Genomic DNA, 13,546 nt, shown 5'->3' on the forward strand with positions numbered 1-13,546 from the left:
TAGAATTGAGATCGTAATATTTCAAGCTACTGAGTTTGTGGTAATCTGTTACGTAGCCAAAGGAATCCACTATACTTGGGTCTTGGAGCCTTTTCCTTCACAGCATTCGGTATCTTCATAGACTGACAGATAGCTGGTTCTTCTGTGTGGCTCATGAGGGTGCAGGGGTTTAGAGAGGTTGAGGAATTCAAGCTGAGCTATCATTTCTGCTAGTGAAAGCCATTGTTGAGTGGCTGCCAGGAGCCAGGCATCAAAAAGTGCGTGCTTTGCATTTGTTACTTGCTTCTCAATCACTGTACGTAAAGTGTATGGAATTTCCCATTTTTCAGTTAAAAACCCAAGGCACACTATGGCACATAAGTGGCCCAGGACATGCTGCTGGTAAGTGCAGAGGTTCAAATCAGGTCTGTCTGACCCTGTGGTTTTGTGCTGATGACACCAAATGCTCTTGTATTAGTTTGGTAGGGCTACTCCAGCAGAGTCCCACAAACCAAATGACTTAAACAATAGAAATTTATCTCCCAGTTCTGGAGGCTAGTAGTCCAGGATCAAGGTCTCAGCCGGGTTGGCTTCCTCTGATAGCTATGATGGAAGGTTCTGTTCCATGCCTCCTCCTGTTTCTTAAAAAATTTATTTCATATTTAAAAAAAATATTTACTTATCTTTGGCTGCATTGGGTCTCAGTTGCAGCGCAACGGGATATTTATTGTAGCCTGTGTGCTTGTCCCTAGTTGTGGTTTTAGAGTGCAAGAGCTCTGTAGATGCAGTGCTCGGGCTTAGGTGTTCCATGACATCAGGGATCTTAGTTCCCCAACCTGGGACAAACCTGTGTGCCCTGCATTGGAAGGTAGATTCTCAACCACTGGAGAGTCTGGTAATTTGTTGTCAATCATTGGCGTTCCTCAGCTTGTAGAAGCATTACCCTGATCTTGCCATCACATGGCATTCTCCTTATGCTCATCTGCTCTGTGTTCAAATGTCCTGTTTTTACATGGACTCAGTCATATTGGACTAGTGCCCACCTTAATGACCTTCACCTGGGACAGACCTCAGCTGCAGTCCTTCAGAAACACACCAGTGTACAAGTGTGTGTTGCCTCACCCCCTTAATGCTAGAGGTGGAGATTGAAATCAGTATCCAGGCCCTAGCAAAGGGATTAAAGGAAACTCTGGGTTTCTTTTCCTGCCCTTTCAGTCTTCCTGTTCCTTATCACTCCATCCCATGCCTTCTGGCGGTCTCAGTCTCCTCAGATCCCCGTGAAAGGAAGTTGTCAAACCCTCCCAACCTGTTGCCCCTGCTTTGCGATCAAATCCTGCCTGGTCTCTGCAGTGTGATCTAGTGCCCGCCATTTCCCACTGGGTGAGTCCTGCTAGTGGGGAAGGGAGGGGTGGGTGGAGGTGTGACGGCATTGATGGGGCTTCCTGTGACAACGGGGCACAGGCTGCAGGTCAGAAAACACCTGCTACCATCACTTTTCTTGCTTGTTTCTTCTTTTACCAGAGGTGAGCTGATCAACAGGGGAAAAAAAAAACCACTGCCATTTGTGAACCTTATATTGTGAGCCAGGCTGTGTTCTAGGGACTTTATATACAAGACCTCACTTTATTTTCCTTATGTTACTCAGTGTTTTATAGTTTCCAAAGTATATTTTCTCATCTGAACTTCACTGCATCCTTTGGAGAGTTTATTTCCACTTTTGGACGGAAAGTCACTAGACTGATATCACCCGATATGTGATGTAGGTAGGACTGAAACCTAGTTCACAGAGGCAGCCAGGCTTTCCCATGGGAACAACTGAAGCTTCCTCCTGTTCTGGGGGAACCTTTCAGGATTTGCCTCCTTCTAAGGCCCCTGTGGAAGGCGGCCACATCTATGAGCCCTGCCCCATCCTGACGTTTGTATGTACGTTCCTCTCTCACCTCCATTCATGCAGGCACACACATGAGCCCTGTGATCTCACTTTTGGGAAGAAAGCATGGCATGAATTTGATAGGCTCTCTTGAGGGTTCTACGTCCTCCCCATCAGCATGTACCACCCTCCGCTCCCAGGAGACCCATCCAAGGTATGCCTTCGCTCAGGGCTGTCATAATTCCTAGCTGGGGCTTCTGTCTTGAGTCTTTGCTATCTATTCTTTGGGGAGCGCAGGTCAGGCAGGCAGTGGGTGCTCTGTGAAGAATGGTGGTGGTCTGTTTTTATGTATTAGAAAACTATTGCTATATAACGAATTACCCCAAATCTGGCAGCTTGTAACAACATGTATGTGCTATCTCCTAGTTTCTGTGGGGCAGGAATGCAGGCAAGATTTAACTGGGTGCTTCTGGCTTAGGGTCTCTTATGAGGCGGCCATCAAGCTGTCACCCCAGTCCTGCAATCATCTGGGGCTGGTAGGTCTACTTCCAAGTTCATTCCAGGGGTGGGATTGTTCGGAGGCCTCAATTCCTGTCTGGCTAGGGGCTTGGATTCCCTCACCATGCAGGCCTCCCCACTGAGCTTCCTGATGGGCCTCAGAACACGGCAGCTGGCTTCTTCTAGAGCTAGTGACTCGAGAGAGAGCCCAAGGCAGAAGGGGCAGTCTCCTGTTACCTAATCTCAGGTGTGACATAGCGTCGCTTCTGCCTGTCCTGTAGATCTCATCGATCAGTGCTGGGATGGTGTGGGAGAGACTAGGCAAGGGGTGGGGTCAGTGGGAGCAGTCTTGCAGGCCTGTCTGCACAATTTGTCTATGCAAGTATTTAAAATTTTCAGAGAGCTTCTCATACATACCTCATTAAAAAATTTTTTTATCCTCATGGATTTAATCTCATTTTCCCAGTAAATTAAAAGCCTGTCAAAGGAAGAGAATGTCACATTTCTACATCTCTTGCCCCTTGCTACCCCCAATCCTCCCAACCCATACTAGTAAACAAAACAAAATAAACTGAGCTTCTATGGATTTGGAAAGAGTATTTTTGCATGAATTAGGTAGGCTGCTTTTCTTTTGGCCTCTGTGAAGTGGGATGCAGAGAAGAAAGGGCTGGACCAGATGTTCTCTAAGGACCCTTCCAGCTGCAAGATCTTGTTCTAAAGTGGATGGGACTGTCCCCATGTGACTGGTGCAAAAACCAAGGCAGAGAAGGGAGGCAACCCAACTCCCCCAGCGAAGTCTGTGACAAAGCTGGGAGCTGAACAGCAGCCTCAGGGCCCTTGGGACTGGTTAAATCTGAGCCAGCCAGCCAACTTTACCTATTGTCTTAGTAGCTTTACTAGTACTACTAGTTCTCTGACCACCACCACCTCTGCCATTCATTCCGTACTTACTAGTTGCCACATCTATTTCAAGGGTTTATGTTATTCACATGAGTCACAATAATCTTAGGCCATAGGAATGATTCTCATTTCCCAGGGAACTGACCTAACCTTCAGTGAGTTTCTCCCAAATGATTGGCCCCAAGTCACCAAGGAATGAGTAGAAAGCAAGGGTGTGACATTTCGAGGCCGGGGGAAGGTGTAGGGAAGCAGGATGCACCAGACGCTGGGGGCCTTCCTCCCAGCCTCCCCTCCCCTCCCCTTCCCTCCCCCTGGAAACATCTGGCAAGGCAGCTGCACTGCCGGCATCTGCCATCACCCCATCACCCCATGCTGAGAGGGTGAAGTGACCCATAGGGACACCCGTGTGCAGGATGACTTGGACTCTGGAACTGTCTGACTGTGTCTCACATGGGTGGACTGCTACACTCTGAGCCAAATACAATATAGGGAAGAAAATGTAGTGTACTGCTTTACAGAAAATGTGACTTCAAGCTGCAGAAGCAGCTGTCAGTGTGGTGGGCCGAGACAGGAGTGAGGCCTCCAAATGCAGTCTCTGGGTGGCCGCCCTCCCCTCCCCGAGGCTAAGCCTCCCCCTTTCTTCCACAGGCCTTGGGCTCCTCTCCTCCTGTCTCAGGACGTTCACCTCTCATTCCCTGGATTTAGACTGCTCATCTTGCCCTCCTCCTTGACGTGCTCTGGCCTACCAAACAAAGGCCTGAGTGCATGCGTGTTAAGTCGCTCCAGTCCTGTCCAACTCTGTGCGACCCCATGGACTCTAGTCCCCTGCCCAGGCTCCTCTGTCCATGGGATTCTCCAGGCAAGAATCTGGAGTGGGTTGCCGTGCCCTCCTCCAGGGGATTGGCCCAACCCAGGGATTGAACCCATGTCTCTTACATCCTCTGCATTGGCAGGCGGTTCCTTTACCACCAGTGCCACTTGGGAAGCCCTTAGTAGCAGCCCTGTAAACTTCCAAAAGAAGTTCCAGCTTCTCCCTGAGTCCAAGGGCTCTGAACACAGAGGTCTGCTGATTCACTCGAGAGACTATTAGAAGAAGAAAATTATCTTGTCATGCTTGGGAGTCTTTTCCAGCAAAGGGAAGGCTAAACTTCATAGCTCACTGTATCATCTTTCATGTGTTCCTTGCAGACACCTTATGCTTACAGAATTTCTCTCCCAATCTCATATGCAGGAAACTGAGGCTCGGAGACATTCGGCAACTAGCCCAGGTTAGACAATCAGTGAGCAACAGAGTCAGGATTCGGACTCAGGCATGTGTAGCCTGAGCCACCGGCTGCGGGCCTGACAGCAGCGAGTGCCTATCACACGCCGGGCTAGACACTTTCTGGCTTTGATTTTAAGCGTTGCAACAGCCCTGTGAGATAGGTGTTTGGACGCCACTTTATGGATGAGAAAACAGACTCAGCAAGGTTAAGGAACTTGCCCAAGGACACAGAGCTTAGCCTTGGCAGGACTCAAGAGGCATTTGGAATGCCCTTGTAGGGCCTCCCTTCCTCCAGTCTTCAGGATCAAGAGGCAATTCCAAGCTCTAGGTGCTCCAGATTAGAACAGCCCTTAGTGAGACTCCACACTTGCATCAGGACGATGCAGAGTGGATCCAGGACCGCATGTCCCTCCCTTCTGCTCACGGCTTCATCGCCGCACCTGCCCCGAGACCAGCAGGACCATCTCCCTGCCCCTTCAGCCATGGTTATGACAGTCACCACAGATCCCCTGGAGGAGGAACACTCCAGTGTTCTTCCCTGAAAAACCCCATGGACAGAAGAGCCTGGTGGGCTACAGTCCATGGGGTCACAAAAGAGTCAGACACGACTAAAGCGACTAAACAGCAGCAGCATAGGAAGCCTAGGACTGCTGGGGCATTACTCAGCCCCTGACTTTCATTCTGATACCCCCTTTCTGATCTAATCTCATCTCATCTCATCTCCAAATTCTACAATATTTCCACGCTAGTCCCTGGAATTAGTGTCAACAATTCCCTCTATACTCTTAGCCTTTCCTTTGCATGTTGAATGCTCTTGCCTTCGTAATCATATTACATGTTTTGCCATGGGGGCACATTGGATGGGATGGATTGTCATCTCATGGGACTGTTCTGTGCTTTGCAGGGCATTTAGCATCCTTGGCCCATCTGTACACTATGGTTTATTTGCCTCCATTGTACTTAACACTAAGATAATATAGATTTTCATTTTTATTTATTCCTCTGCGGTGGAAGTTTTATGAGGGCAGGGAGTTTTGTTCACTGTAACCCAGTGTCTAGAACAGTGCTTGGCACACAGATGGTTATCCATAAATATTTGTTGAATGAAAAAAATGTGCAAGGGCTGCATTCTGAACTCAGTCCAGTCAGACTACAAAGTTCCTCCTCCAACTCCATGTCCTTTCAAAATGAGCTCTGGTTAGGGATTAGGCTGTGAAAGCTACTGAGTCAGTAGCTTTTCTCTGGATATGGGGAGGAGCATAGGGAAGGGACACCAGGGAACAGCCAGATGTGGGTGATTGGCAAAATAGTACCAACTACAGTTTTGAGCAAAGGTGAAAATTCAGAGGGTTTGCTGATCTCACAAGGGCACAGAGCCAGTCTCGCTGCTGCTTTATTCTGTTCTCTGTCTTCTTTTTCTTCCCTTCTTAATCTCCCTCTCTTCCCTATTCGATTTATTGTCCTATTTTTCTTTCCTCTTTCCCTCTCTGCTTACATTTTCTTACCTCTCACTCCTTGACCCCTTTCCTCCTCTCCTTAGCTTTCTCAAAGAACAGAGCACATTATTTTTTTGGAAAGAATTTTAATTTTTAATATGTGGGAAGAATGAAATTGCCCCCTTTCTGGAGATTCCCTTGAGCACTCTGCTCTTTAATGAAATAAATGGCCTGGAGGAAGATGTAGTGAGTGGAGGGTAGTTGGTGGGTCTGTCCACGCTGAGATTCTCTCTCTCTCCCTGTTTGGCCTCTGATGTCCTTGGGAGATGGACAGGGCTGGGCAAACTTACCACTGGCCCTGGGCTACTTCTGGAAAGAAAGAAATGACAGCCTAGGGATGTTGAAGAAATTTGAAAGCCCTCTTGACAGTGAATCTTGAAGCTGGTAGAAAAGCATAACCCTGTTCCTGAATGCCAGGTTTTCATTTCCTTGGATAAGTTGGCCTAAAGGATGCTGGTTTCTCTGCCTTCTCAATGAATTAACCTCCAACTGTTGCAAGTGGTAGAACCAAGGGGTATAGTTTTGATGGTGGGACACCCACCCCACCAGGGGGAAGTGGTGGTGACCAGGAACGTGCACCACACAGAATTTGGTGGGCTTCATCGGGATGTGTATGCAGTAGCATGGGAAGAATAAGGACTGGTCTCCAGTGAACTTGAGTGCAAATATTTGCTGTTTTATTTTCTGCCACTGAAGCCATGTTCATGTTACTTAACTGCTTTGTGCCTTAGTTTCCTCTTCTATCGAGAGGAGATCAGGACTGGAGATGACGTGTGATAACGGTAATGCGGGCAGTGATGCAGATGAATGTGAATTAGCACGTTTACTCTGTGCCAGAACTGTGCTAAGTGTGCCCATTAGTCCCCATGAAGTGCCCAGAACACTGTTTGGCACATAATGGCCATTTAATACCTTTTAGGTAACATTATATGTGGTGCTGTGTAGCAGAATCACTTTGGGGATATGACCCTTTAAGTCACATGATTATTTGAAGTCATTTCTCTGTAGTGAGATGGAGAAGTTCAGCTTCCCTGGAACCTTGATAGAGAAAAGAGTATTCATCTAGGTGGATTAGGTTATGGCTGCAGAAAGAAACAACTACAAAATCTCAATAGCTTTACCCAACAGAAGCATATTTCTCACTACATGTCAAGGGGGGTCAACCCAAGTTCTGCTGATCATTGTCACTCAGAGCTGTGGGCTGATGGATACTCCATCTCGAAATTTGTTTCCATAATTACCCAGTCAGAAAGAAAGGAAGACTGGAATACAGATGCAGCAATTAAATACTTCTGTCCAGAAGTAATACATGTCTCTCTTGCTCATATGTGTTTGGCCAAGGCAAGCCACTTGGCCACACATAACTTGAATGTGGTGGAGAAATACAATCTACCATGCACATATTCCAGGAGAATGAAAGTATTTAACAGCCCAATGACACCATAGAAGAGGATGCTCTGGATGTTAATGTCATTGTTTATAAAGAATGGATAAGAGCTACCGTGAGCTGAGTACCTAGTATATGATAGAGTGTGCCAAGGACTTAGCATTCATGTATGAGCTAATCATAATCTCATTATGGTAAGGCAGAAATGGAGGCTCAGGCATGTTTCCTAACAAAGGCATCATAGGCATTAAGGATAGCATGCACACAGTCTGCTCAGGTTTTCTGGATTTACAGAGAAATCCTTAAAAAAAGAATAGTGCGCTAGGAGACTCAGAGACTGGTTTCTAGCCCCACTTCCTAATTTTTAAAGTCTGAGCACGTGTGAGGATGGCAAACACATCTTGAGTGTCAACTCTGACAGATTTGTGTTGGCTGCTGGAGAGCTGCAGTAAGAAGGCTTTCCAGTGGGAAAGAGTAAAGTGAGATTGATTAACAATGTCTGCTGTGGGCATGGGGTGGGTGGCAGCATGAAAAACAGGTGTTTGCCATCTCTGGGCATATTTCTTAACTTCTTTGTGTTTCAGTTGTATCACTTATGAAGCAAGGTTAATGAAACTTGTGTGAGGGAAAGTAGTAGATTGTTCAGGATGGTTTCTTGATGTCTTCAGAGGCCACCAAAATGTGTGTTCCTAGCTGCAAATATTGCAACTTATTGTATGCACACTGTTCCATCATGAAGTTATGAGAATCCACTTATATGTGTGGGATGGGACTGAGGAAGGCAATTCAACAGAGTCATTGAAAATTGCTCCTAAGGAGAGTCAAACTGGAGGCCTTTGACAGAAAGGATGAATCACTTATTGGCAGCTAAGGGAGCCAGTCATCACTGTCCAACCAGACTTCTGTGAACTGGACACGCCTCCTGGTCTTTAAATCCAAGGGCTCTGTTTCTCAGTCTGGGGTGATATGTTGGGGAGACTCAAGTCCTCAGATAAACATCTCATCTTTTCAGCAGTGATGTAGGGAATATGAGCAATATATTTTTCTTAATATAGGCAAGGTGGATTAGGATCCAAATGGAAAATAGATGACACACTCAAAGGATTTAATCAAAGAGATTTTAATAAAGGTTCTTTTAAGGGTCGAGTGAAGCATACTGTAAATTGTAAGCATTTTTTGAGCAAAAATTGATTTGAACTGAGCAGTGCCAAACCAGAAGTCATTATTAAGAGTCTTCCCCCAACAAGGTTTCCCTGGTGGCTCAGACGGTAAAGAATTCACCTGCAATGCAGGAGACCTGGGTTCAATCCCTGGGTTGGAGAGATCCCCTGGAGAAGTGAATGGCAGCCCACTCCAGTATTCTTGCCTGGAGAATCCCATGGACAGAGGAGCCTGGTGGGCTACAGTCTATGGGGTCCCAAAGAGTCACACAAGACTGAGTGACTTTCATTTTCATTTCCACCAGCAGGAGCTGGAGAAAAGACTTAAAGAGAAAAGACAGAAGCAAAACAAGGACATTATTTGGCTGGGTATGGCCTGAGCCTTGTTTGGGAAATGCTAGTTCGCTATTTGTGATTGTGCTTAGATTTTTATTTTTTTTAACTTTGAAGCATTTATTGGCTGATGCAATGCCAATTTATTGGCTATGCAGTCAGCCTATTGCATAGGCTGATGGAGTATTAGAACCAACTTGTTCTAATATCCTCCCTCATTTAACAGTTCTTTTTACAGACAGGGTTTCCCTGGTGGCTCAGATGGTAAAGCGTCTGCCTGCAATGTGGGAGACCCGTGTTCGATCCCCAGGTCGGGAAGATCCCCTGGCAAAGGAAATGGCAACCCACTCCAGTACTCTTGCCTAGAAAATTCCATGGATGGAGGAGGCTGGTGGGCTACAGTCCGTGGGGTCGCAAAGAGTCGGACACGACTGAGCGACTTCACTTTCACTTTATTTACAGACATGTGGTCAGGATTAAGGAAGCCAACAAGGGGTGGTGAGATGCTTGGGGATTAGCAAGAGCAGGAGAACTCCATCACCTTGTAGGCCCTCAGGGTGAAGGTTGGGCGTCACTAAATGATGATGATGGTCCTTTTAGAGCTCTCTTAAAAATGTATTTATATTTATTTTTGGCTGTGCTGAGTCTTAGCTGTTGCAAGGGCTTTTCTCTAGTTGCAGCGCACAGGATTCTCATTGTGGTGGCTTTTCTTGTTGTGGAGCACCGGCTCTAGGGTACACGGGCCCTAGTCGTGGTGGCACATGGGCTCTAGGGCACAGGCTCAGGAGCTGTGGCACAGATTTAGGTGCTCTGAGGCACGGGGGGCTTAGTTACTCTGCTGTTTGTGGGATCTTCCTGGATCAGGGATGGAACCCATGTCTCCTGCATTGGCAGGTGGATTCTTTACCACTGAGCCAGTAGGGAAGCCCTAGAGCTCTTCTGTTGTTGTTGTGCCTGCTTTAGAGAATTCTATCTTCTTTTCTCTTTAACAAAGGAGGCCATTCCAGCCCACCAGCTGGACTGACAACCTCTGCTTCCAGTTCTGTCTGTGTTGTCCTGGAATCCTGTCTAAGCTTCTGGGCCAGAACAGGGGGGTTGTCCTATTTTCTTCTCTTAGTACCACTCTCCCACCACAAGCTGAGCAGTCCTCTTGACCTCAGAGCAGAGGCCTCCATGAGGGTGAAAAAGGAAAGGCTTTTAACTGCATTGCCAGCTATGGCAGCCTGTAGCCATATGTGGCTATTTATGAAATTAATTACCCACTCATCTGCTGATGGACACTTAGGTTGCTTTCACATCTTGGTTATTGTAAATAATGATCCTATGAACACTGGGGTATTTATATCTTTTTGAATTAGTGTTTTTGTTTTCTTTGGTTAAATACCTCGGTGTGGAATTGCTGGATAGTATGGTAGTTCTATTTTTAATTTTTTGAGGAAACTCCATACAAGTGTGTGAGGGTTCCCTTTTCTCCTAATTCTTGCCAGCACTTGTTGTTTCTTGTCTTTTTGACAATAGTCATGCTGACAGGTATGAGGTGATACCTCATTGTGGGATATATACACAGTGGGATATTACTCAGCCATAAAAAAGAATGAAATGTCATTTGTGACAAAGGATGGAACTGGAAGGTATTATGCTTAGTGAAATAAGTCAGTGAAAGAAAAATACTATATATTTTCACTTACTTGTAGAATTTAAAAAATAAAACACAAAAGCAGACTCAGATACAGAGAACAAGCTAGTGTTACCAGTGGGGCAGGGGTAGGGGGAGGGCAAAATAAGTGAAAGGGATTAAGAGGTACAAACTACTAGGTATAAAAGAAATAAGTTACAGGGTGGTAATGTATAGCACAGGGAATATAATCAGTATTTTATAGTAACTTTGTATGAAGTAGAATCTATGAAAATATTGAACTACTGTGTTGCACACCTGAAACAAATATTTTACTAATCAATTATACTAAACTAAATAAAATGAAAAATTTAGGTCCTGGGTCACACTAGCCACGTTTCAAGGGCTCAGTAGCCACACATGGCTTGTGGCCATTATGCAGTATTAGTGTATAACGTCTCCATCATCATTGATGATTTTATTGGACAGACTGGTCTGGATTCTTGTGCACGGCCCTGGACGGCAAGATGGCTAGCAACAGGATTCTGACTTCACCCACAGAATTCTCTCCCTGATGATAAACAACCTTTGGACTGGTACAATTTTTCTATTACATATTTTTCTGTATATCCAGCAAAATAGCAGCGATAATGATAATTGCAGCCACATGTATTTCATTCTTAATATGTGCTAAACAGGGTGCTAAGGTTTTTAAAGACATTATGTCCTTTCATCACTCCCACAACCCTAAGGAAGACACTACTACTGTCTCCATTTTAACGTTGCAAAAACTGAGGTTCAGAGAAATTAAGTGACCACACAATTATTCGGTTACACCACATGAAACTGCCAATATTTATCTTTTTTTTTTTTTTTTTTTTTAAAGAAAATAGCAATTTTATATTGTTAAACTTCATAGTGGTTGGCAGAGTCAGATTTTGAATCCAGTTTCATTGTCAAGGTCAGTGTGGCTGAGCCTTTTTAAGGGACCACCTGGAAAACTGCTTCCTTAGGACTGTTCAAGTATTAAGTGAAATAACACTGATTCTGTTCCTGGTGCATGGTTGGGCTCATGAAATGCTACTTCTTTTTGTTTTTTCACCCTTTGGTCAGTCCCGCTGTCTCAGGAGGCAGAACACAGCTGTCTAAGCAGATAGGGCCAATGAGACTGGGAGGAGGGGGCCTCTGCCATTGACCAGATTCCCTCCCAGGGACCTGGAAAAGTTCATCTTCCTCGCCAAGACCTCCCCACCCTTCCCTCCGCCACTCCCACCCCTATCTTTCATGGAGCCTGTTCTGCTCCGAAGGGTCAGGGTCATTTCCTCTGGGTTTTGAGCAGAGGGAGGGGTGATGAACACTGGCCCTTCCTAGCCCTCAGGCCCTCAACAGCCCCAGAACATGCATTTCATCAGCACACCCCGTCCAGGGAAGGGCTGGCCGCGGCACTGAGCGTGTCAGCTGCTTCTGTAAGCCGTGCACCAGACCTCCTGCACGCTGTAACCCTGTTTTCATGATTGTTTCTGGCGAGGAGCCCGATCTGAAATTCCTCCTCCTTTTATTTGGCTAGAGAGGCGAGAAGTCCCCCTTGGCTGAGGGGCCTGATGTTTGGGTAGGGTTTTAGGACCTGAGGGGTAATTTCCATCCACACGAGAAACCTTTGTCTCTCTAAAGCAATAGCATGGGGCTGCTGGATTTAGCAGATGAAGCTACAGGATACCCAGTTAAATTTTAATTTCAGATAAACAACAGATAATTTTTTAGTAAGCATATAAACCATGCACTATTTGGAATGTACTTCTACTAAAATTATTTGTGGTTTATCTGAAATTCAGATTTACCTGGACATCCTGTTTTATTTAGCTGCCTTCCGATAGCAGGACTTCTGTCCATCCTTTAGGTACCAGGTCATTTATAATGATGTTAAGGATGTGTTGTTGTTGTTTTAGTTGCTAAGTCACGTCTGCATGGACTACAGCCCACCAGGCTCGTCTGTCCATGGGATTTCCCAGGCAAGAATACTAGAATGGGTTGCCATTTTCTTCTCTAGGGGATCTTCCTGACAAGGATTGAACCTGCGTCTCCTGCATTGGCAGGCTGATTCTTTACCACTGAGTCACCTGGGAAGCCCGTTAAGGATGCTTAGGACTGAAGAAAGCTAGATCTAGTTTTCACCAGATACACCCTACTTTTTATATTGAGAGTACCTCATGGAAGGGGCAGAGTGGAGTGACTTAGACTACAGTTCTCCTATGTGGTCTGTGGCCCGGCAGCAATCAGCATCACCTGGTACTTGGTAGAAAAGAACATCCTTGGGCCCCACTTGGACCTCTTGAATCAGACAGTCTGGGGGGTGCCTGGCACCCTGTGTGTAACAGGTCCTCCGCTTCCTGCTGATGCAGTCTGAGAACCAACGGTTTAGACTCTCAGCAAGAGCTGTAGGGATCAGACACACCTGGGCCAAAGCTCAGTCCCACCATCTACTGCTTGTGTGAACTTGGCCCCATGACTTAACCTCTCTGAGCTTGTTTCTTCCGGAGTATAAAAAGGAATATAACACTTTATTTAGGGATGGATGAAGGGGTAAATGGAGTTATATATTCTAAAGTGCAGTCTATAGTGCCTATAAGTGTAAGAATGCACAAAATGCTTCTCTTATTTTTTTTAAACTTTAAAAAATATTGTTAATGTTCTGGTCACACCATGTAGTATGTGGGATCTTAATTCCCTGACCTGGATTGAACCCATGTCCCCTGTATTTGAAGTGTGGAGTCTTAACCACTGTACCACCAGGGAAATCCCTTTCACTCTTATTTTTATAACACAAGTGGAGGTCTGATCATGCCCTGAGACAAAATTGATGGTCAGCATGACAAGCCCCTTGTTACAGAGGAAATTTCTTTTTGTTCCATTAAAAAGTGCCTCTAATGCCCAGGACTTTACTTGCCAACAGTCCTCTGTGGGGAGGAAAGAATTAAGAGGACAAGGGGACAGGGAGAGAAAGAACCTGTAGGAATTGGTTTTCTGACCCACAGATTATACCCAGA

This window comes from Dama dama, chromosome 29 (genome assembly GCF_033118175.1).
Source record: "Dama dama isolate Ldn47 chromosome 29, ASM3311817v1, whole genome shotgun sequence".
In the NCBI taxonomy this organism is placed as follows: Eukaryota; Metazoa; Chordata; class Mammalia; order Artiodactyla; family Cervidae; genus Dama; species Dama dama.